Here is a 23,730-nt window from a genome sequence, read left to right on the forward strand (position 1 = left end):
AAATGACAAAGTGAACTAACAGAAATAAATAGTAATAGGAGAACTTAGATACAATTAGTCATATTTAGGTTTTTTATTTTAAATGATCACTGTTGATTTTAAAGATTTGTTTAAATATAATGAATTTCTTTTGTTATGTGTACATATTCTGGTTTTGATTTCCTGGACTAGATACCTAATTCTTTTTTTTTTTAAATAAATTTACTTATTTATTTATAATTTTTGGCTGTGTTGGGTCTTTGTTGCTGCACGGGGGCTTTCTCTAGTTGCAGCAAGCAGGGTCTACTCTTCGTGCATGGGCTTCTCATTGCTGTGTCTTCTCTTGCTGCAGAGCACGGGCTCTAGGCGCACGGGCTTCAGTAGTTGCGGCTCGCAGGCTCTAAAGCTCAGCCTCAGTAGTTGTGGCACACAGGCTTAGTTGCTCAGTGACATGTGAGATCTTCCCGGACCAGGGCTCGAAGCCGGGTCCCCTGCACTGGCAGGCGGATTCTTAACCACTGGGCCACCAGGGAAGTCCGATACCTAACTCTTGACTCCAAATTTAGGGCTCTTCACCTCACCTAGGCCACCTCACAGTAAAGCTATAAGAACATAGATCAGGGACTTCCCTGGTGGTCCAGTGGTTAAGAATCCATGCTTCTAATGCAGGGGACACAGGTTCGATCCCTTGCGGGGGAACTGAGATCCCACATGTCGCGCCCTGTGATCAAAAAAAAAAAGAAAGAAAAAAAAAAAGAAGAACATAGATAATATTAGCTAGCAGTTACAGATTTTCATGTTCCTTATATACATTAAAAAAAAATCCTCATAACCACAACACTGTAAATCAACTACACTCCAATAAAAATTAATTTAAAAAAATCCTCAGCAATCCTATAAGTATTTAATTATACTTCTTTTACAGATGTGGAAACTGATGCATGGAGCCCAAGGTCATCACTCATAAGAGCAGGAGCTGGAAACTAGTAAGTAGATGTTCGTTGTTAGAGCTGGATTTGTCTTTATTATAAACATTAAATCAATAAATACTCACTTAAAATATGCACCTTGAAAAACATCAGAAAGATACTAAAAAATAAACTTGTTCTGCATTCCAGACACTTAAAAGAACATGTAGCCAATGAGTAACTTTTGTGAAACACTGTTTTCAGCAGCTTGCTGGGAAAGCACACCCCAACATAGTAGACAGCAGAGAGTATATATAGTCTCTCCTGAAAGGGCAACTCACATGGAATCTACAAGAGGTGAGTCATGGGTGATGGTTGGTGGATGCAAAGTCAAGTTAACCTTGGTGCTGGAAGTTATTACTCAAAATCTGTACGAGGAGCATTGAAATCTGGATAAAGGCTGTTTGGGGAATCAAATGAATGTATGCAAAGATTTCAAGGTGTGTGCATTTTCAATAATGATTAATAAAACCGCACAGTTAAAATTTTTGTTTTTTACAAATTAGGCAAACATTTGGTTTGGTCAGTCTTTATGATATAAAAGAAATCTTGTGCTAGCAAAGTTTATTTGGGAGTTCTAAATCTTTTTCTTTCTAATTGCAAAAGAGAGAGATTCATTGTACAAATGCTTAAAAATCTAAGAAGCCACAGTGGAAAAAAATATATAATGTACCCATAATTACATCACCTAGAAAAAATTACATCACCTGGAAAAAACTACTGTTAACACTTTGATTATACTTTTAAAATTATTTTTCAATGCCTAGATGCACACACACATGTTTACAAATATGGGATGGTGTTATACATATTGTTTTGAAATCTATTTTTCCCCTTATCAAAAAATCATGTAAATATTTCACTATCATTTAATATTTCTTACAGAATTTGATAGCTATATAACTTCCTATTACATAGATGAACATAATTTCTTTAACCAATCACTTGTTGTGGGGTATTAATGCCACAAGGAACTCCCTTGTACAAAAGTTTTTTTGTTTTTTTTTATAAATTTATTTTATTTATTTATTTTTGGCTGTGTTGGGTCTTCGTCTCTGTGCGAGAGCTTTCTCTAGTTGCGGCAAGTGGGGGCCACTCTTCATCGCGTTGCACGGGCCTCTCACTATTGCGGCCTCTCTTGTTGCGAAGCACAGGCTCCAGATGCGCAGGCTCAGTAGTTGTGGCGCACGGACTTAGTTGCTCTGCGGCATGAGGGATCTTCCCAGACCAGGGCTTGAACCCGTGTCCCCTGAATTGGCAGGCAGATTCTCAACCACTGCGCCACCAGGGAAGCCCTGTACAAAAGTTTTTGATGACAGTTATGAATATTTCCTAAGTCAATTTTTAAAAGTTAAATTCCTGGGTTAAAGACTTCTAATACATCCAGAAAGATTGAAACTTTTCGTATTCCCACGAACAGAGAACTAGAGGGTCTATTTTTCCATATCTTCCAACAACTGAGAATTATATATACTCTTAACAATTGGGAAATATAAATATACATATAGATACATATACAGTATATATTTCTGCTAATATTTAGGTGTAAAAGAGTATCAGAGCTTTTATTCACATATTTGATGAAGATAACCTTTTTTCATATGGGCCAAAAGAAAATTTCCTTTGATAGTATTTGGCAATATTTTTGAGATTGTATGGAATTCTAGATTTCAAAACATAACAGTAGAAATTGGGAGAACTGGACTTTAGTTTTCTTTACACTATTAGCGTCAGAAGACCTTAGGTTAAATCATTCAATCTCTTTGGTCCTAAATTTCCTTTTGTATATAAAATGTACTCAGAATACTCACTCAAATCTTCTTATTGTCCCTGTAAAAAGCAAATTAAATTATCTTTGTGAAAAACAGATACTGTGACACAGTTTTATTAGCAATATTAGTAAGATCTTCAAGACATATTTATAATTACCAGACACATAAAAGTGGGTTCTATCATTTAACTCTAAAATGTTTTGAAATACTAAAACAGGTAATTGACAATTCAGTTCAAACAAAGCAGTCAACTCCATCGTGTGTGTATATATGTATATGCACACACATATATGTATATATGTGGTTTATATACTTATATAACTTATATAGATCATTTATAAGTTCTACATTTCCTAAAATTTTAATAAGTCAATTTACTATTGACACGCTGGTATATTTCCTTTGAAAGTGATTTCTGAGTGTGTGCATTATGAAAAAATAATCAGTGATCATAACTTTATGTCTAGGTCTTTTACCTGGCATGAGGCCATTTTTCTATTTAATTACAAAATCTTTGTAAATAATTTTAAGCTGCCTAATATGTCATAGTGGGGATTTATTATCAACTAACCATTCCTCTTCTCCTAATCACAAGTTATTTTCTTTTTTTTTTTTTTTTTAAACTTTGGGTTTTATTTATTTATTTATGGCTGTGTTCGGTCTTCGTTTCTGTGCGAGGGCTTTCTCTAGTTGAGGCAAGTGGGGGCCACTCTTCATCGTGGTGCGCGGGCCTCTCATTATCGCGGCCTCTCTTGTTGCGGAGCACAGGCTCCAGACGCGCAGGCTCAGTAATTGTGGCTCACGGAGCTAGTTGCTCCGCGGCATGTGGGATCTTCCCAGACCAGGGCTCGAACCCGTGTTCCCTGGAATGGTAGGCAGACTCTCAACCACTGCGCCACCAGGGAAGCGCCACAAGTTATTTTCAATTGTTTACTTTACCTCTATCATTTTTTTGTGTAAATCTTTTCTACATTTTTGACTGTTTCCTTAGGGTAGATTCTAAGAGGAGGAATTAAGGGAACAAAAAGTGTGAACATTTTAAGACTTTAAATATATATTGTTAAATCGCACTTAAAAGACTGTGCTAATGTTTAATTCCTCTAAGTATATATAATGAAAAGGCTTACTTTGGGGCTATGCTAGCCACCACTAGACCATACAATTTTTTCTTAGTTTTTAAATTATAAAAGTGATTCCTGTTTATACACAAAAAAATAACTCAAAACACTTTCTTTTTCACCTCTCTCACTCCTTACCATTAAGAGTTTGGCATGTATACTATCAGACTGGTTTTTTAATCCAAAATCTTTTTTCTTTATTCTAATTTTAATAATATATTTATTTTGATGTGTATTAACATTTTATATATTAATAGCCCATCGGACTTGTGATTTCATTAGTCATATTACTTTTGATGGAGCCAAGATTTTTTTTAAGTTCATTTAAAAGTAATATATGTTAAGTAAATAACAGTACAAGTAGTATGGAACATGTCAAAAAAAAAAAAGAAATCTTGAAGATGATATCAGAATGATAACTTTAGGAAACTGCGTGGAAGCATAGCTTGTAGAGCTGACTGCCTTTGACCAGCTCTGTGTTCTTGACTAGGTCACATCCCCTCTCTGGGCTTCAGTTTGAATTATAGTAGTAGGAATCTGGAAATACTGGTCTGTCTGCTAGACGGGATACCTCAAAAAATAGACAATCTTTCAGTTGAGTCTTTCTTATGAATTGTGGTTAATCTAATCATAGTTGATCTAACACAGCTCTTTCTTCCGAAAAAGATCTTCTCTAGTTAGAATTTCATGTTAAATTATGAGTTAAGGCAAGACACTGGCTTTAAAATAAAATACCACAATTTTATTTTAACACAATATTACTTCCTACTAACTCTATAGTATGAACAAAAATGTTCAAATTAATCATAGTCTCCTTATTGGCCAAAGTCCTGTATTGCTTTTGAGTGAGTAAAAATCTAAAGTTCTATATAAATCCATATAATGGCATCTTAAAGCTAGTGGTTCCTGAAGTAGATCATGCATTTAGACTTTGACTCATCTTCTCTTATTCATCTTTGTATCCCTGGTATTCAGCTGAGTATGGCATGTTGTAGATGCTAAACAAATATTCAATGGTTAATGGACATTCCGCATGAATGGTCCATATTACAGTAACTAGTTTGATAGAACTGTAAATTTAACTTCTACCTATGGGCAAAAGACTTAAAAAAAATTATTTTAGAACATTGCTATTGAAACATCTTCTTTGGTACCCAAAGGTATACATACAAAGATTCACACAGGGGAAGTTTAATATAAGTTATCGCAACTTCTCTTCCTTTGGGAGCTGTTCAGAATCATGAATTATCCACGTTTGTCTTCTTTCAGTCACTTCTCCCTAGGCGTGGACACTAGTCAACTAATTACATATATTTAGGTTTGGGTTTATGAAAATATATTGATTTTTCGGTAAGGGATCAGAAAGAAGGTGTGTTAGTGACTTCACTTTTTTGATATCTGTAGAGTCCATAATTATCCAATTTGAAGTCTTTAAAAAAAACTTTTCAAAGACTAGTCATTTCCAACAACAGTAAAAGATCTCAAAAATTCAAAATAAATAGCCCATTGAAAATAAACTCAAATAGTGAAAAGACTATATTGGATAGCATGGGAAATTAGTTTTACATAGGAAGGAAAACACCACCAAGTTCAAGAGGTGTGTGGTCAAATGTTTAAAGACGGAATAATTAAGACTTCTGAAAAAGCCATACTCTCTATTCATCTACTCTTTGTTTTGCTAAAATCATCAGCTTGAACAGTTTTCCAACTGGAATTTAGAAAGTGGGATTATAAACTGGAATTTTTTTTTGCATAGTTTTCAGGAAGCAGGACTTTTCCTTTTTTATATGATATAATGTAAATATTGAAACAATGACATTAAAACATCCATTCACTCTTGTTTCAGTTGAAATTCTATCTTTTTAATGTAGCCTCTGGACCAACTCTTCCTTCTTTCCATGATTCCTTCCTGTAGGGGATAGAAGTCCCCTTTCCCCCCATAAACACTTTTGAGAGGTCTGGGCACTTTCCTTTCCTAACCTTTAAAAACCAAAATGATTTATAGACTATCCCTATCCTGCTAGAGTTGGGCAAGTAAGTGGATCATATTTGCATAGGTCACTCTGATTATAGGAGTCCACTGTTTCTTGAACTAAAATTGCAAGATTTATTATTCTATTAATGCTCATAAAGTCACTCTTTTGATGAGCCATAATTTCCCTTTATGAGGAGTCCGTATGCCAGTCACCCATGATAAGGGAGAAGAAAGTCCAGACTTCCCACGTATTCATACTTCCTGGAACATTAACAAAGTCTTGAAATCCCATATGACTCCAGGGGAATAATGGCATAGGGTACAGTAACAAAAGGCAAATTTCACGGAGCCAATGTGTCCCCATGAGACTTGCCTCACATTGTTGCCTGTGTACAAAACCTAAGCTTTTCCATTTTAATTAAAAATTTTAGAAATTAACCCTTCTGGTGGAGAAGATAACCCAACGAGGCTTGTATTATCTTTGTGAATATTCTTAGGGAATGAAACAGCAGGAGGTGTGAACTTTCTCCTGTATATCTTAATGGTCCGCTAATGGCAAAGCATAATTACAGTTACTTAAGTGCCAAGTTTGTCAAGGTTTTCACTAAAACCTTCAGCCACAACACTTTCCTTGAGTGACCTAGCTTTTATTTATCCAAATGCTTTCTTATCATTTGAAAGAAAGCTACCCCCAATAAAAACAAGCAGGCAAACAAAAAGCCCACTCCCCCACCATGTTTATTTCTTTCATGTTAATTTCTTTCAATTATTTCGGATGGATAGTTAAGACACTTGTGACTTCAAAGAAAGTCGAAAAATTTGTGTATGGCATCGTTAACTGAAATTTTAGCCCTCCACATTCAAAAAGCAGGGCTGTGCGGGAGTTTTGCAGTAGTTTGCTTCACGGCTTTGGGAAGTCAATTTGCTTCTAAACCAGAAGATGGTCTTCTAAAGACTATCCTGTATTTGGAATGGAAACTCAGCCATTGTACCTTTCGCCCAAAGCACCCACTTGAGAAGCCCGAAAGCCACCTATCTCCCCCATCGGTCTCTGGATCTCCTCGCTGCCTTTGTCCCTTCTAGACGTGGAGGCTTGGAGAGGAGGTTTAGTTTCCAAGGATTGGAGCGTTTGAAGGGCGGGGCCATCTCCAAGTCCATCTCCCCTTTTTGTCCTCTTCTCCTGGGACGGGAGGGAGGAGCCAGGTCCCCCCGCGGCCGGTTCGGGAGCTCTCTATCACGGTCGCTCGAGGTGAGTCTGAAAGGGCGGCAGCCCGTTTAATTGCAGCGCAAGGTTAATTTCTTGAGTTCACCGCAGCCGGTCCGCCAGCCGCTTCCCCGGTCTTTGCCAAGTGGGTTTATGAGGTCTGAGGCGTGTTGGGGCGCGCTCACGTTCTCGCGAAAGGCTCCTCCCCAGGGCTCATTCCCCGACTGCGGGAAGCCCTTTGGTGCCCCAGGAGTCTTGGGTTTCCTCTGACCTCGTCGCTTCCTCCTCCCTCCGCACCGCCGGGTTCCCCGCGCCCCTGCCCCCCTGCCCCCGGGGAAGGGCGGCCCCCATCTTAGGACTTCCGACCCAAGCCAACCAGAAGGTACCTTCACGTCGATGAAGATTTTATCACAGCCTCCAAAACCCAGCAGTAATAGAAGCTATCAACCTGAAATACGATTGTTATTTTCCCGGTGCAGAGCTTGACAGAAAAAGTCAGCTTTTTATTAAAGACAAAGAGGTAAATTATCAGCCGGGGCAGTGAAGGGACGGCGGAGACCTGGCGTGCTTCCTCTCGGTGCCACGAGGAATTTATGGGGGAGCGGCGGCCAGGGCTCAGACACCCCTGGGGTCCCGGGGGTGGGGGGGGGAGGAGCTCGGGGCAGAAGGACTATCCCCTGGTCCTTCCAGGCACCTGGAATGGGAGTCCTCCCAAGTCTGTTCAAAGCCAGGGTCATTCAGTCCTCAACAGCCTTACCGTCCTCCTCTCTCCATTCTTCTTTCTCTTCTTGCTCTGACTACTGTTTCCCTTTCGCCTCGGAGCTTTCTCCTCCTGCTTCTCTTCTCCCTACTTTTTCTCTTCCCTCTCCTCGCTTTGCCTCTCCCTCCCCCTCCTTTCTCCTCCACCGCACGCGTAGAGTGTCATTTATTTATTTATTTATCACCCCCGCCATCAACACCCTTTTAGGGCTCCCAAGCTTTTCAATGTGAGTGGGAGGAGAAAAGGGCAGGAAGTGTTGACTGGAAGGGGGTGAAATCGTGTCTCTGGGTGAGAGATTCTGCCCCGGAATAAACGATTGGGGAAAAGCTTGGAAAAGGATTCCGATCTGTTTATAAAACCCCGCTGTCTGGTGGGAACCAACTCCGCGCGCGTCTCCTCCTCCCCTTCATTGTGTGGGTTTACGGGGATATCTTCTCGGACTGTTGTTGGGTTTGCGGGGGAGGTAGTGAGTATTACAGAGGACAGTCTTGCCCTGGATCCTCCCCACCGCGCCTTCTCCACCGGATGCGCGCTCCCCAATGCAAAGGAATCCAGCAACATCCCCCAATTCAGACGCGGACAAAAGAAACTTTAATTAAGGTCTCTGCCCCGCGCGCTGCGTGTTTCTCTCTCCCGAGGCTGTTGATGTCCAGCTCGAGGATGCGAGAAATAGAAATGGTACAAGCAGCCCATGCCCTTGAACTTCAATTGCTTCTGACTTGCTATATTGATTTTTTTATACTGTAGGCACCACCCCCCGCCCCCTCCCCACCATCAGATTAAAGCCTTAGGAGACATTAGACCTAGTGAGAGAGGAGGGTAAACCCACTCCTTTGCAAAATAAATAGTTCAGAACGATTTGTGGGAAATTACACTAAATAAAAATTCAAGGTGTGAAAGCTTCATCTTGGCTCTCTTGTCTTCAACACCATAACACCTTATCATTAGGAGCTCTGATTGTTACTTTCCGAGCCTTTAGATGATCAGCCAGAAAGTGCAAGCAACGCGGGGCTGGAAGAGTGTAAAGTTATTTAAGTAGGCTTCCCCCCCACCCCCCCCCCCCGTTTTGGTGCGCCGTCAAAACACTTCACAAGTTAGGAAAAGAAAGTGGTGGTTCCGAGGCTCAGAATGATGGGTTCTTTCCTCCTCCAACCCCCCCCCCCTTACCATATCAGAAAAGAAATAAAATGCACAATGAGCCTTTATTTCGGAGGAGAAGACTTCAAAATACGTGTCAGTAATGGACAATTTGAGCTTTTCACTGGAGATACACCGCAAGCTGGAAAGGGATTAAAAAGCCCCACGTGGTTGATCTGGGTTTAGACTTGCAACCTCTAGTTCCCAATGTGTGTTCTTTGCAAAGATTGGCCTCTAGATGGATGCGTGCGAGGGACTCTCTGGGGCCGGGGCTCGGCGCCTCGGGCAGGGCTGATGGTGGGAGCGCTATGAGCGACCGGGCAGGGTCCTCACTGGGGGCTTCCTCCGCCGGCCGGGGCGGCCGGGCGCCTCCGGGTCGCGAGCGCGCACGCCTCAGCCCGGCCGCCGCGCTCCTCGCACCGCCTTCTCCGCAGGTCTTTATTCATCTCATCTGCCTCTTCCCCTTCTCCTCCTCCTTTGCCTCCTTCTCCTCCTCTTCCTCCTCCTCCTCCACCACCACCACCTCGTCCTCCGCCACCGCCTCCTCTTGCGTCTCACTGGCCTGGCTCTGTGTTGCTCTGAGTGACAAAGACAATGTCCCAGCCTTAACTTTGCAACCACCTTGCCTCCTTCTGGGGTTCAGCGGGGGGGGGGGGGGGCGGGGGGAGGGGGGACAGCAGCCGCAGCCTCAGCATCTCCTCCACCTTCTCCTTCTGGTCTTCTCAGCTCTTGGATAATTCTTCCTTTTTCCCCCCTCCAGCCCTTTCCTCATTTCTTTCTTTCTTTCTTTCTTTCTTTTTTCTTTCTCTCTCCTGCGCGTTGTTGTTGTTATTAGAAAGGCTTCGCGCACCCCCTGGTGCTCCGGCGTTTTGTGTGGCAGGAGAAGATTGTCTGCCTTCTCTCTTTCTGTCTTGCTTTCTCTCTCCCTCTGGTTGCTCATTATTCAGAGAGAGACACAGAGGGAGGGAGAGGGAGAGAGAGGGAGAGCGCGCGAGGGAAAGGGAGAGGAGAGAGAAGAGGAGAGGGAGAGAGGGAGAGAGTGAGAGGGAGAGGGAGGGAGGGAGAGAGAGGGAGAGGGAGAGAGAGACGGATATCTCAGGTCATCTGCAGCTGCAGCGAGTCTGAGGAGCCGAGGAAGGCAGGGAAGATGGCGATCCTCCATTGCTGAGACCCGGCAGAAGCACATGAGACTCCCAAACAACTTCCACAACAATAACCCGAGCAGGAAGAGGAGAAAGAGAAAAAGGATAAGGAGGCGGTGGGGCTGGAGAACCCGAAACACCTCCCGGAGCCGGGACGCTTCTTCAGTAAGTTACTGCAATTAACCAGCACCTCGGGGTGGTCCGAGTGCTGCGGGGAGGAGAGCACGGGGTGGTGGAGGCACAAACGCGCTCATTCATTCGGCCAAGGAGGGTTGGTGGAGCGGGGAGGAGAGGAAGTCCCCTGCGTGGACTGGCTGTTGGAAGAGAAGAAGCGAGCGAGGAGAGGAGGAGGAGGAGGGGGGAAGGAGGAGGAGGAGGGAGAGAGAGCTGGAGGGGGAGGAGGAAGAGGAGGAGGAGGAGAAGCGAGGGAGGAAGAGGAGGAGAAGGTGGTGGTGGTGGCAGTGGAGGTGGCTGTGCTTTTCCTGCTGGCTGCTCCTTCTGCTGGGGGGAGGGGGGAGCGGAGCGCTGTGGCTTAATTAATTTCGTGTAGTTCTATGGAGAGAAGAGAAAATAAAAGATGAGTGAGAAGAGAGCTGGAGCCTTAGGACGGATGCTCCTGGTGTGGGCACAGGAGTAAGGGACAGAGAGGGGGGCGGAGGGCGGGAGTCGGGGAGACCTGAGCCGAGAGCCAGAGGGAAAGAGCGAGGGGCAGAGGAGGGAGCGCTCCCGGCCGCCCCGACCTGAGCGGGTTGACCTCTTTCTTTCTCTGTCCCTCTCCTTGCTTTCCCCCTCTGTGTCTGCTTGTCCCCAGCCCGATGGCAAAGCCGTGCGGATTGGCACCCCCCTCTTCCTCAGGTATTTGGCTCGCTCGCTCTCTCCCCGAAGTTGGGATGCGGGGTCGGGATGTGTCGGGGGGCGGCGGCGGCGGCGGCGGCCGGTGCTGCTGGTGAGCAGATAGGCGAGGAGCGGGGGGCGCCGGCCGGCGGGGGGCGGGGGGGGGCGCAGGTTCAGGAGCCGCTGAGGAGCTGTCTCCAGGCTGGGGGTTCAGAAGCGTCTGGTGGAGGAGGACAACGGTTTCTGGAGAGGAGAAGCCATTACACACGCTTGGCTCTCCTGTGAGGAAGGGAGAAAAGACCCCAAGCAGGGGCCCGGGGGTCGCCTGACTCCTGGTGCAGTTCCCAGGGGTCTGTCCTCCTTGCAGGCGCGAGGGGAAGCCGCAGCCGCCCACCGGAGGAGCAGCCCCTCTCTTTCTCTTTCTTTATCTCCCTGTCCTCCATTTGCAAGCTGTCTGCCTTGGTTCCACTCCAGACTCCAAAACACAAAGCTTCTTCTCACGTTCGTTCTCCAGGCTTTTCACCATTCCTGGAGGAACCCTCATTTTCTTTTCATCGTAGCTTCTAACCTACAGAGAGGGAGAGAGGCTGCCTGGAGTTCCTTTTATATTCCTCTCCTACTGAAAAAAAAAAAAAAAAAGTTTCATTTTTAAGCACGCGTCTGGGATGGGAAAAGACCAACCAGTTGGGGCTTTCTCCCAGGGCTCCCGGGGGGCTGTGTCTGAGTGTCTGTGTTGGCTGTTTGGTTTGCTTTGGTTTTGTTTCTGGAGGTGGCTTGCAGGATTTTTGAGGAAGTAACTAGTTTGGTTGAGAGCTGGGAACTGAGTCAGGTAAGCCCGTGTCATGTTGTTAACTCCATCAGAAAATGGAGGAGAGCGGGTTTCCAGGAGACAAAGCTGAGAAGTGTTTATAAAATTATGGATGTCTCCATTTTGAAGCTCTGTTGGTGATGGCTGGAGGAGGACGCTTGCCAGCCCTCTCCTCCCTTTCCAGGGGGTGAATCTTGTGGTGGTTCCTCACCTCACTATCTGTTCATTATGCAAGGAAATGAGGGGCTTGGAAGGGCTGCTCACATTTTTCTCCCACCTAAGGAGTGCTTTCACAAGTTATGGAGGCGTTTGTTGCCAATTTAAAGTAAACTTTAGGAATTTTTTTTCTCTCCTTTTGAGTGGACCTGAGGGTTTTGACCTCCTTCGGGAAAGGCAAGGAAAACCTTAAACATTTTTCCACTGAGGTCTTCACACAACTTTTAAGCTGCTCCAGGTCTCCTGCAAGTCACCAGGAAATGTGATTTCCTCATTGTGAAGATGGTGGTGGCCCTGAGCTGAGATTTTTGGAGCTCTGGGGCTTGGTTATCATCATGTTTTGATGCATTGCAAGACTTTATTGTCTGGTTGGGGTTGATTTCTGCAAAACAACAGCAGCAACGGCAAATCCTGCAAGATCTCAGAGGAACTCTAAGACTGGCTGACACCAGTTTCTTGAAGGTCTACATTTCTTTTCAGGATGCTCCATTTGTGTATTAGGCCTTCTTTTAGTTCCTTTGTTTTCCCTCTTCCCTTCCATTCTGCTGTTTTTTCTGTGTTCTCAAGTATTGTTAAGTCTTCAGAAATATCAGATGTCTTCTTAACAATGTCACTATGGAAACAAAATTTTTAAGTATTATGTCAGTTGAGAAAACCTTCTGTCCAGGTAGCTTCACCTTTCTGATTGGGAGGAATTTATTAGTCTTAGAGGAAGACATTTTGTGAGGATGATTTGAAGAAAGGACCCAAACCTACCCAGTCCACACACACTGATTGGAGTTCTTCACAGATTAGTTCTAGAGAATGTATGTAATTGATCCAAGTAAAGAACTAAATCCTGAAATGCTTGAGGAATTTATAAAAGCCAACCATGAAGATGTTGCTTTTCCATTAGGTAAGGTAGCCATCTTGAGGATGAGGGAAGATGTTGGAAGAATTTTAGACGGACTCTTGAAGATAGGTGAGGAAGGCTCCACAGTGGAATGAAAACTTGGAGGAGATTCAGAACCAATTAATAATATATTGTAAGGAGGCTGATTGGACCTCGTTTTCAACTAAGGAGAAATATAGCAAGGTACCAGCTTCAACAGAAATAAGGAACACATTGGTGAGCGACTTATACCAGCTTTTTTCTTGCTTTGCTTTCTCATCATGTGTCAGATTTGTGTGTGTGTAAAGTTCTTTATGTCCACAGTATTTTTGTGCAGATTGAGGTGGTTTTAGATTCCAGATGTAATTATATTCTGTTGAGTAACTGGGAGCAGTGTCATTCAGTAAATGCTCAGTGCATATGACAACATCACATTTTTCAAACCAAACTGTTGTGTCATTAATTGAGGGTTATTGTTCCTCTGACGGGTGTGAAAGGAGAGGAGAAATACATGGTTTTTTAGCTGATAATTGTCCATGGTCAATGAAGTAAAACCCTGTTTTTGCAGACGAAGATGTATGGTTTTCAAGATTTGCAGTTGATGTGTATGCTCATTTAAAAATACTTCTCTTCAGAGCTCTGCTTCTTTATTAAAAACCTAGGGCTCTCCAAGAGCACTTAAAAAAATCTTACTTGGAATCATACCTTTCATTATTCATTTATTGAATGTTACTTTTTGATACCATTACTTTTGCTCTTAAGTAGAATGTCAGCAATGTTATATTTAAAATTACTAATGCATATATGTATTTGCTACATATTCAAACTCGGAAGTTCAAATGCAATGGGATAAAAAGAGTTATTTGGGGAAGTAATTACCAGATAGTTTTGCATCTAATTAACCATATATGTTTATGTAAACATAGTACATTACACGTTGATCTTGAAGCAAACTTCCATGATGTCTTTGTTGTTGATGTTGATACCAGGAAATCTGGTTAATTACTTCTTTCAATAGGGAGAAAAGCTGATAAACTGGTTGCCAGTCCAGCAACCATGTTTTTTGACTCATATTTCTTACTTTGCAACCAAATATTCAGCCTTAGAGCTGAGGTTTTCTGGAGGGAAAAAAATTAAGTATCTAAGAGGCATTTTGGAGTTTTGAGAATGTGTTCTAACTGGTTACCTAAGAGACACATCCATCTCTGATGCTCTTCACCAACATGAGAAGTACCATTATATTCAAGACATGGTTTTTTGCATTTTTCTAGATATATGCATTTGAAATGGGACAAGTATTTAGGATAAACCACTATGAGAGCAATAAAAAGTGTCCAGTGGGACCTTCTCATTTGATGTCAAAGCTCAGAGATCCTTTTTGTTTTTGAGACGTCAAGTTGATGAGGCTCATTAGGCAAGTTTTTACCTAATTTGCTCTAATATATCACAGAGAGAAATCATGCTGGAGAAGTATATGTGAGCTGTGATGCACACTGCCATAGAGAAGATTCTCGTTGGGTCTTCGGATTCCACAATCCTTCTCATATTAGATTTATGTCCATCTAATTCATTGATCACATTCCTCCAGGATTTGTTTTTTTCCTTACTCTTTGGAGTTGGAGACAACTTTTAGATGAAATAATTATTTTGTACATATATGTGTATATATGTGTGTATATATATATATATATTTTTTTTTTTTTTTCTCTTTCTAATGAGTCTTCTGGAAGACAGTAGGGGAAAAAAGAAATCCAACTGTACTAACGGACTTTAAAGTACTTGTGGTCAGTTTTCCTGAAAGGAAAGAATGGTAAAGTTGCCTTGGGAAAGAGTCCCGTTTTCAGTGTGATGGAGTTTAATAGGGTCTAGTCTATCTTGGATTCTTTCCTGGTATTGAGATTTCTTGGTTAAGGTAACCTTACTTATCTTCTTTGTGGTATGTGCCTTTATCAGACTTATAGTTCACTGCCTCATGGGACAGAACACTGACAAAGCTGCACGGAATGTTTCAAGTTGATGGCTGGGGAATAGAGAGGCTATTTCACAATGCCACACTCACAAATTAGGAAATATATAAATAATGAACTAAGATTGCAAAGGACCTGACATGGGTGTATGATTGGATATTGGTATATGGGAACTAAGGAAATTCAGAAGAAGTGGGGGAAATATTTCCAGTGTCTATTACTAAAATCTAGTGAGCTGGAAAAAAAAAAAAATCAAGTGTCTGTGAGAGAGAGAGAGAGAGAGAGAGAGAGTGTGTGTGTGTGTGTGTGTGTGTGTGTGTGTGTGTGTGAAAGCAAGCATCTTGTGAAGTTCACATACTTAGGAAGTTGGTGGCTTTGAGGGAAACATTAGTTGGGTGTTGGTGACCTATTAATTGATTATGAGCAAACAGAGAGGAAAGTAGATAATGTTAGAAGAAAATTCCTCTTCTTGTGTGATATGCCAAGACATCTGGCAGATGTTATGTTGGGCCCTAAGGAATGGACAGTTTAATTTTAGCCCTAGCAAGGAAATGGGAAGTTCTAAGCTCTTTTAATAGCACAAGTCTTAGTTTGGGGAAGGTTGCTTAAAAAAATAAGAAAGGAAAAGAAAAGAGGCATTGATTGTATTATGAAAGAACTCGGGGGCACATCGGAATTAAGCTGAGATTTTGGGGGTTATGGACAAATATATTATTTCCCAAGTAGAAATTAACATAAAAATCATTTAAAAATTGACTACTTGGTAACACCCTAAATGATGAATATTAAGTATCTGATAGTCACCTGTCAGAACTTTTCATTGAGAAGCTAGTTTTTTTGTGCCTTAGAGAGATCACCTCCTTCACATCTGCCCCTCCCCCCGCATCGTACTGAGGAGGAAACTGGCACAGAGACGTGAGGTGACTTGCACAGGTCAGAAAGTTCATTTGTAATAAAGCCAGGCCTAGAACTCAGGTCGGCTGACTCCTAGTCCAGTGCCCTTTCCACTGCCCTACTGCCCATGATTGTAGCGGCATGTGAAACACCAGCTCTCCTCTCCAGGGTGCAAGGCTGTCTGAGAAACCCTGAAATCATACGCTAGTGGGGCAGGAGTATTGATTTTTGTTAGCTGAGTGTAGCATGTTGGGGAACCCGGGGCTGAGCATGGTCCTTCATAGAAGGGACACGCTCCAGAGGTCAATTCTGTTCGTGGGACTTTTAGCTCTTGGGTCTGTAGCTGTGATTTTCTTCTAATTGTCCTCCTCTCTGTAGTTCTGTCATCCAGGGCTGGGGAGTCCTTTTCAAATGCCCTTCTTTGGAAGTTTGTCTGGGCCTACTGCAACTTACCAAAGTGCCCACAATTGGACTCTGAGGATCTGTTTTGCAACCTGGTACAGATTTCAATTGGCTTCTTGCAGAGATGCCATTTTGTAATACTGATGAATGCCCAAGAGAGTGAAATCCAGTCTAAAATGATGACTGGTGGCTTCCCAGTGTTCCAGACTCATCCAAAAATGTGCCCTCCATGTATCTCCTTGAGGCCCAGTTCTCTCTTGCAGACCCATGGCTAGCTATTTCCCATGCCCCAGTAGACATGAAGTCATCCTTTAAATGCCGTTTGAACAGCACGTGCAACATTTAACCATGAGAGAGGGATGGGACAGTACTTGAAGAAGGGTGATGACAGCTTTCCATTTCTGATTCCTCTTGGACAAGTGAGAGTAACTTTGTAAAGAAGAAGAGTGATGTTTGGAAGTTTCCACATTTTCTAAGCTTCTTCCAAATGAAAGCATAAATTCTTAATCCAGGAGGCAGTCTGGAGAAGGTAGGGCTGGATGTGGACTTCTGGCAGAAACACAGTTAACGCTATAAACAGTTGGACCTCAGTGTGGCATTCCTCCAGATGAGTTGACTGTCGAAAATAAAATGTTCCAGAAGAACTGGGAGAACAGGAAAGAAGTTAAAACAGCATGGTTTGCATGCCAGTACTGAGGAAGAAAAAAAAAAAAAAAAAAAAAAGTGAGGGGGGGGATTGGAGAGAAGATAATCCTAAATGGAACTGTCTCTGGGATTTATAAAGCCTAGGAGGAGAAGTTTGCAAGTGAAGGAAAATGGATTTTTATGAATTTAGGTTGCATTGACAGTTTATTAGGAAGCTCTTTTGAATCTTTTGTCCCCTTGAACTTTGTATCTGGAGAACTGCGCACACTGAGCAATTGGATTTACATTTTCTGCTCAGAAATGCTATTGTAAAATGTATCTACTTTCTAAGGGATCCTGTCCTTATCAGTTGATGCATACATAGGGTTTGTAGTCTTGGGATTTGTGGCTCCAACACCAAGTTGGATTTTCCAGGGCTTGGAAGGACAAGAGGCAGAGTAGTGTGGGCTGAGAGGTTACCCATATGGTTCACCTGCAAGTGCATTGTCTTTTAATTCTGGTGAGCAGATGACTTGGTGTCTTCAAAGCATTCTTGCCTAATTCGTAGCTGGAGAGGGTTTTTTTCTTGCGTTATTCTTGGAGGGAAGGTTTCTTTTTGTGCCAGGTCATGGGTATTTTGGTATTGATTTCCTTGCTTTCATGTGTTTGCTTGTTTAGTTCACTGCATGTTGCTTCTGAATATTAAGAAAACACTTCTGCCGGCTCTGTCCACAGCTTACCCCCAACTTCATTGAGAGAGCAGAGCCTGCTCCAGAGGGTGAAGGGAAGGTGGGGAGGTACTTATTTGTTCAAAAAATAAATCCTTGAGGATGAAGACTGCTTAATTCAGAAAGTTACTTGCCAGGCTTTCGAGTAGACTTTTCACAAAGACCGTGCAAGGAGAGATGGGGAAAATTCCACAAGCAACCAGTGGGTCCTGATGAAAATGTGTTAGGATCACTTAGTAGGAAATTAAGCATTTGTCCAAGATGAGCAGGCAAGACTTATCTTTGGATTCAGATTGGTTTGAGTACAAAAGGAGCTCGAGGCCCCGGCGAGACAACTGTGTCAGAAGTAATGCAGCTCAGGATTTGTGGAGAGGCTTAGCTGTCGCACAGCCCGGCTGGGGAAGGCCAGTTCGCTCCCTAAACCCTCGTCTGGCCAGTTGAACCAGAACACGAGCTAAGGCCTTCACATTTTGGAATTCTTCTCTTCCCTGTTCAGATTTAAGAAGGGAGAGTCACTGCCCTTCAGTTTTGCTCATGTCAGCTGAGTGCTTTTCTCTTGAGCTGGTAAATGCCAGAGAGGGTGGGGGAAAGGCAGGGTGCTGATCTCCTTTGAGGGAACATTCTCCCTTTTAACGGGACAAATGTGCCTATACCATTGTACTTATTAGGCAGAAAATAATTGTGTAGTGGCACAATGTGGGATACTTGAAAGATGTTTGCTGCACAAAGGTTCCAATACTCACCTGCAGATTAAGAAATGGGTTTCTAAACCGTCTCATTTCTATTGCTAATGAAAAGCTTTGGAAGGCACCTGTGAATCAGTGCTCCAGCTGCTATCATGGTAGGGGAAGTTAGGCCTTGAAAGGATACACGGATTAGCCCATCAGAAAAGCAAACAGTAGCATTTTTCAGCACAAGTAGAAAATAGGGTTGTTAAGCTAACAGAAAAGTAAGCTAAAGCATTGCCGTAATTACGTGGTGGAAATTTGCTGGGATGGAGAGACTGCTTGGATGGGAGAAGGAAAAGGAGAAGAGAGGCAGGAGAATGATTGACAAGTCAGAAGAGAAGAGGTCTGTCCACTGGGAAGAGCCTTCAGGAAGAAAGGCATTGCTTTTAAGAAAACAATAAAGCAAGTAAAAAAAGACCTTGTAATTTGGTACCTATTGCATGTGAAATATGAAGACCAGTGCTCAGACCCACATTCTTTGGTCAGTTCTTATTGTAAAACATAGAATTGGGCTTGGGAGACAATTTATGTGACTTTGGGGTTACAAATACGGCGTTGCTGCTAAAGGGCAGATGGAAACTTGGAGGAGCTGATTAAGTAAGTAGAGTTAGGTGGAGATTTTCCTGGAAAAGGAGCTAAGTAGAGAATAGAGCACAGCAGAAAGTAGTTGCATTATTAATGGGCAGAACATGTGATAGTCCTCACTAAGGTTATCCATAGAGCTTCTCTACCTGCGCCCCGGGTGTTAGAAGAAGTGAGGAACAAAGATGTGCTTACTTCAGAGGGGAAAGGCATAGACCGTGATGACCACCTGTGTCCAGTTTGGAATTAAGCCATTTGCTGGAGCCGTGCCTCCCAGGCTGGTCTGTCAATCCAATCTTGGCATTTTAAAATCCAAAATAAGGCCACCATGGTCCAGAACGTTTAGCTGTTCTAATCCCTAATTACATCATCCCTCTGTGTGACCAGTCAGTCAGCAATCCCACATCAATTACCCAACCCAGATTGGACCTGATCTGGGGGTCCTACACGTGGGGTAAAATTTGAACACTGGGTTATCAGCTGAAGATGGCCAAAACATAGATACCAGCTAGAGATTATGTAAAGATTTCAATAACAAGTATTTATCACCCAGAAACTTTTCTCTTCGATGGTTTCTATCTTAAATGGTCTTCTCTGAAGACTGTTAATTAGTATTTCATAATGATAACTGGGAAAGGGATCTGAGCGGAAGAGACCATTTTCATTTGAATGTCAAAGTTCAGCTACAAGAACTTCTCCCCCTCGGGGGAAGGATGGACTGAGAGGTTGGGGTTAGTAGATGCAAACTATTACATTTAGAATGGATAAACAATGAGGTCCTACTGTATAGCACAGGGAACTATATCCAGTTTCCTGGGATAAACCATAATGGAAAAGAATATAAAAAAGAATGTAAATATGTGTATAACTGAGTCGCTTCACTGCACAGCAGAAATTAACACAGCATTGTAAATCAACTATACTTCAATAAAATAAAAAACTTCTCCCCCTCTTCTGCTGTCAACTGAGTATTGTCCCTTCTGATGTTGGGTAAGAAGACCTTCCATAACGAGATTAAAAATGATTGCTTCATCAAAAAATTCTGCCAACTCCTCTATAGAGTGGGAATATCACATAAACCGTTAACAGAACGCTATTTCCCTTCTTGGAGTGACTCATAGTTAATATTAATACTAGGTAACATTTATTTAACATTTAATATGAACCAGGGACTTTTCCTATGGTAGAGAAAGCTGAAGTCGGGGAAGTAATTTACCCAAGTTTCATGGAGCTATGTAATGGGGGAGCCAGGATGAACACATGGGGGGACCACCTCCTGGCTCTCAGCTTCTGGGAACTGGCCCCGGTTATTACTTAGTTTGCTAATAGCTTATGTTTCGGATGGTTTGTCTCTTGCAGTTGCTTATGCCAGGAGTATATCCTGGTGTTCTGGAAGGAACTCTGAGCTTAATGGAAAATTAATTGTAATATATTAGTTGATATGAGAGATATAACTTATTGTAATATCTTGACAAAGTGTGTTTAACTAAAGAGTGCCCTCTCTTTGTTCTTCTGAGTTACAGAGGAGATGGTAAAAAAAAAAAGCCCAAGAGACCATGTAGGGGGAAATTTAGAGAATAAATTTTTAAAAAATTGTACTGTATCAAGTTCAGGAGTGTAACGTAGTTATACACGTGGCTATTTAAAAGGAGCCCCTCCCTGTTACAAGCAGAAAGATAATGCTGTATGACTTTTTTTTAAGTAGAGAAGGTGTCTTAAGTTTTTCTCTTCTTAGGGCCCCTTTTGAAAGCCTGAGTGCCCTGTACTGGCTCTGGTTACTGCAAGCAGGAGAAATGTTTTCAAAAGCCACAGAGACATATTTGAAAATTAGTTCCACTGTCTAAGGGTCGTTTTTGGAAAATAGTGCAGATACTCTTCAAAGCATGGGTGCTGGTATCCTCCACGCCCTTAGTGATCACCATGTGCTCTATTTAGATCATGGAGACATGATGGATGTTTTGGTTTTATTTGCCCCTCCCTGAAACATCACAGTACAGTAAGGAAGCTGTTGTTCAGGGATGACCACAAATGCCCTTAATAGAGTAACAAGCTGTACTAAGGGCCATGGAGCAGGTCCAGATATCCCTCAGATATCCAGGGCAGTAGCTTTTCTGTAGGACAGGCGGTTGGTGTTAATTGCTGAGTAGACTCTTTAACCTTGAAGCAACTGGTGGTGGTTTTATAAAAATCTTAACTTTGCCATGGATCTGTTCAGGTGATCATCTGTCCCTAGACAGACTCATACCCAAAACCTGGGTAGGAGGATAAGCATGTGTCCTGTGTCTAAAACCTCCTAGAGGAGGTCACAAAGTCACCCACTTTTACCCATCATCCGTATCATTATCTACCAAACTTATCAGAACCATTGTTTTCTTAGATAAAGTCCTTTAGTGGGAAAACGGCTCAGAAAAAAATAACTACATAGTTGAAGAGAGTAAAATTGAACTGTACCAAAGTGTGCAGTTCTGTGGGTGGAATTTCTAATTTTATTCATTTATTTATTTATGGCCGAACCTTGTGGCATGCGGGATCTTAGTTCCCCAACCAGGGAAACCCATGCCCCCTGCAGTGGAAGCACGGAGTCTTTTTTTTTTTTTTTTTTTTTTAATATTTATTTATTTATTTGGCTCTGCCAGGTCTTAGTTGCGGCATCTTTAGTGGTGGCATGCAGGATCTAGTTCCCTGACCGGGGATCGAACCCTGGTCCCCTGCATTGGGAGTGTGGAGTCTTTAACCATTGAACCACCAGGGAAGTCCCATGGAATTTCTTATTTTAGAGCCACAGGGACTGTCTTCAGCCTGAGCTGTAGTGCCCAGCCATCTAAGATGCTCCCTCAGACCAGCCTGTCTCAAAGACCAGTCTTTTACATGTTTCTTCAATCTTCCTCTTAATGTTTTGAAGAGAAGTCTACCCGGGCTACCCTCAGGAACACTGCAGAAAGTCAAGGTGAATTGGGTCAAGGTCTCTTTATGGGTGCAGTGACATCCACTTGGGAACAGGACACTGAATTTGAGAACCCACTCAACATGAGAGCCAGGGAGGAGAGGGAGCTTTAGAGCCTGTCCGAGGAGGTAAATGTATAAAGTTTATGTATTTAGGCCTGGTGGAGGAATCCTCTATTATCCTGAAAAGAAAATCACCGCTCCCAAGGCAGATTGCATTAAAATGTGAAAAAGCACACTGTATAGATCACATAAAATAGCACCCGTTTAAGAAAGCAGAACTGTATCCTTGCGCTTGTGTGGAAGTTCTCATCATTCTTTCCATCTTCTCCCGTGGCTTTGCCTCTCATTAGTAATTTTGGGAGGCTGAGCAGCGAAGTGGGATTGAAGGACAGATTTCAGATATCCCTGAAATTTCTCCCCACCCCTTGGCTGACTCAAGTGTTTGAATCTCTCACCCAGTCTTTCTCTGACCAGTGGCTGTAGCTTGTTAATAATGAATGAACATCACCCATAGGTCCTGAAATGAGCAAGTGTTAAATGTTATGTGATTATTAAGGGAAAAACAAGATAATCTAGTCAGTGGGTTTAATTAGGTTGTGATTGCCCAATTGCTGCTTCATGATAATTATATTCATAACCCCGTTTCTAGACGTCAACTACAATTAACAAAATTGACCCCAGCACAGGTAAGTGTTAGCGATCTTCTCTGAAGCAGCTTCTGAATGGTGAATTTCCGATGTTCCCAGTACGTTCCTCCTGGTCCTTTGTCCCTTCTTGCCAACTTCCCATCATCTTTTTCCCCATTTTAGTAAAAAAGTTGGTGGCAACATCATCTTGTCTGTGACCACGCACATATTATATGGCTTGTATTGATGTCTACAGAAAAATAAATTTTCAAGTTTTTGAGTCAAATATAGCTGAAAAACATTAATAAGTCAGCACATGGGAATCTTGAAGCATAAAAGATTGAAAATTGGCTAGATGTTTTTCTCAGCCCATGATACCTGTTCAGTAGATTTAATGTGATTCATTTGAATAGATCTTTTACTTTATAAGGCATAGTCTTCAAATGAAAAAGAGAGTCATCTGTGTTTAAGATGCTGCCTTATCAGCATGATCATTAAGGTCTGAGGAGTACAGAGCGAGGGCTTTTAACTTTATAGGATCCCCCCTTCTTGTCCAAATTCCTGACATTTGCCGCTAGTGTATTCCAAGAGAAAAAGAACATGCCACTGCTGGGGGACATCTTTTACTGTTATCTCTTAAATGAAGTCAATGATTTCTAGGAAGTATAAGCAACAACCTGTATCAGAAGTGGGCGTGTCAGTGTGACACTGTGAATCACTGGGCCAGATTGTCACTTGGCAGCCTTCCCTTTCTGACATGCAGTTATATGGGAAAGTAACGCAATTAAAATCTGCACACCATGGCGGAACTTCATTGCATTGAACTGTTTGAACAATTAGGAACTCGGCTGCCATGTCTATGGGTATATGGGTATATGGGGGTATGTGTATGTATTTATGTAGAAGTATGTAAATATATTTTACATAGATAGATAGGCAGACAGACAGGATATTCTTGCTGGGGAGAAGGCACTTAACTTTTCCTGAAGAATCAGGAATGCAAATTTCTCAGAATTTCTGTGTGAGCATGCAGTTCTTTTGCTTGGGTCTTTAAGGAAGTGGTGTGTAGTGGATGGAGCACTCTTTGGGTGTTGCACAAGCACAGGATGAAATTTGTCTCTGTTCCTTCCTAGCTGTGTGACCTTGAATAAGTCACTTAACCTCTCTGTTCCCTTGATTTCCTACCCAATAAAATGGGGATAATAATATGAATCTGTGGAACTGACATAAGGGCTAAAAAGTATTATGTGTATAAGGGTTCTGGTTCATAATGGGCACTGGAAAAATGATAGTGTCTTTCTTCCTCAGGGATAGAGAAGCTGAGGTAGAGGTCTGCTCTGAGGGCTTTACCAGGTGTGAATTGTCTTGTCCTTCGTCTTAGACTTGGTGTTTGGATTAATTTTGTGCCGTGTCTGTCTTATGTGATGAGTAGTCCTCGCTGCTGTTGTC

General features: G+C 42.5%; 1 protein-coding gene across 11 annotated transcripts in view; it reads left to right on the plus strand.

The window, feature by feature from the left end:
• The window catches only part of ZNF462 (zinc finger protein 462), a 170,167-nt gene that overhangs the window by 22,085 nt on the left and 124,352 nt on the right, over nt 1-23,730 (plus strand). For 7 of the 11 annotated variants that reach the window (XR_009503741.1, XM_059925237.1, XM_059925245.1 and 4 more), the window contains exon 1: nt 9,971-10,220. The gene's annotated coding sequence lies outside the window, so the exon portion shown is untranslated. Of the gene's footprint in view, nt 1-904; nt 966-9,970; nt 10,221-10,593; nt 10,911-12,915; nt 13,022-23,730 lie in introns of those variants that run through there. The other 4 variants (XM_059925238.1, XM_059925241.1, XM_059925239.1 and 1 more) reach the window with 3 other exon arrangements.

Source organism: Balaenoptera ricei, chromosome 6, assembly GCF_028023285.1.
Source record: "Balaenoptera ricei isolate mBalRic1 chromosome 6, mBalRic1.hap2, whole genome shotgun sequence".
Classification (NCBI taxonomy): domain Eukaryota; kingdom Metazoa; phylum Chordata; class Mammalia; order Artiodactyla; family Balaenopteridae; genus Balaenoptera; species Balaenoptera ricei.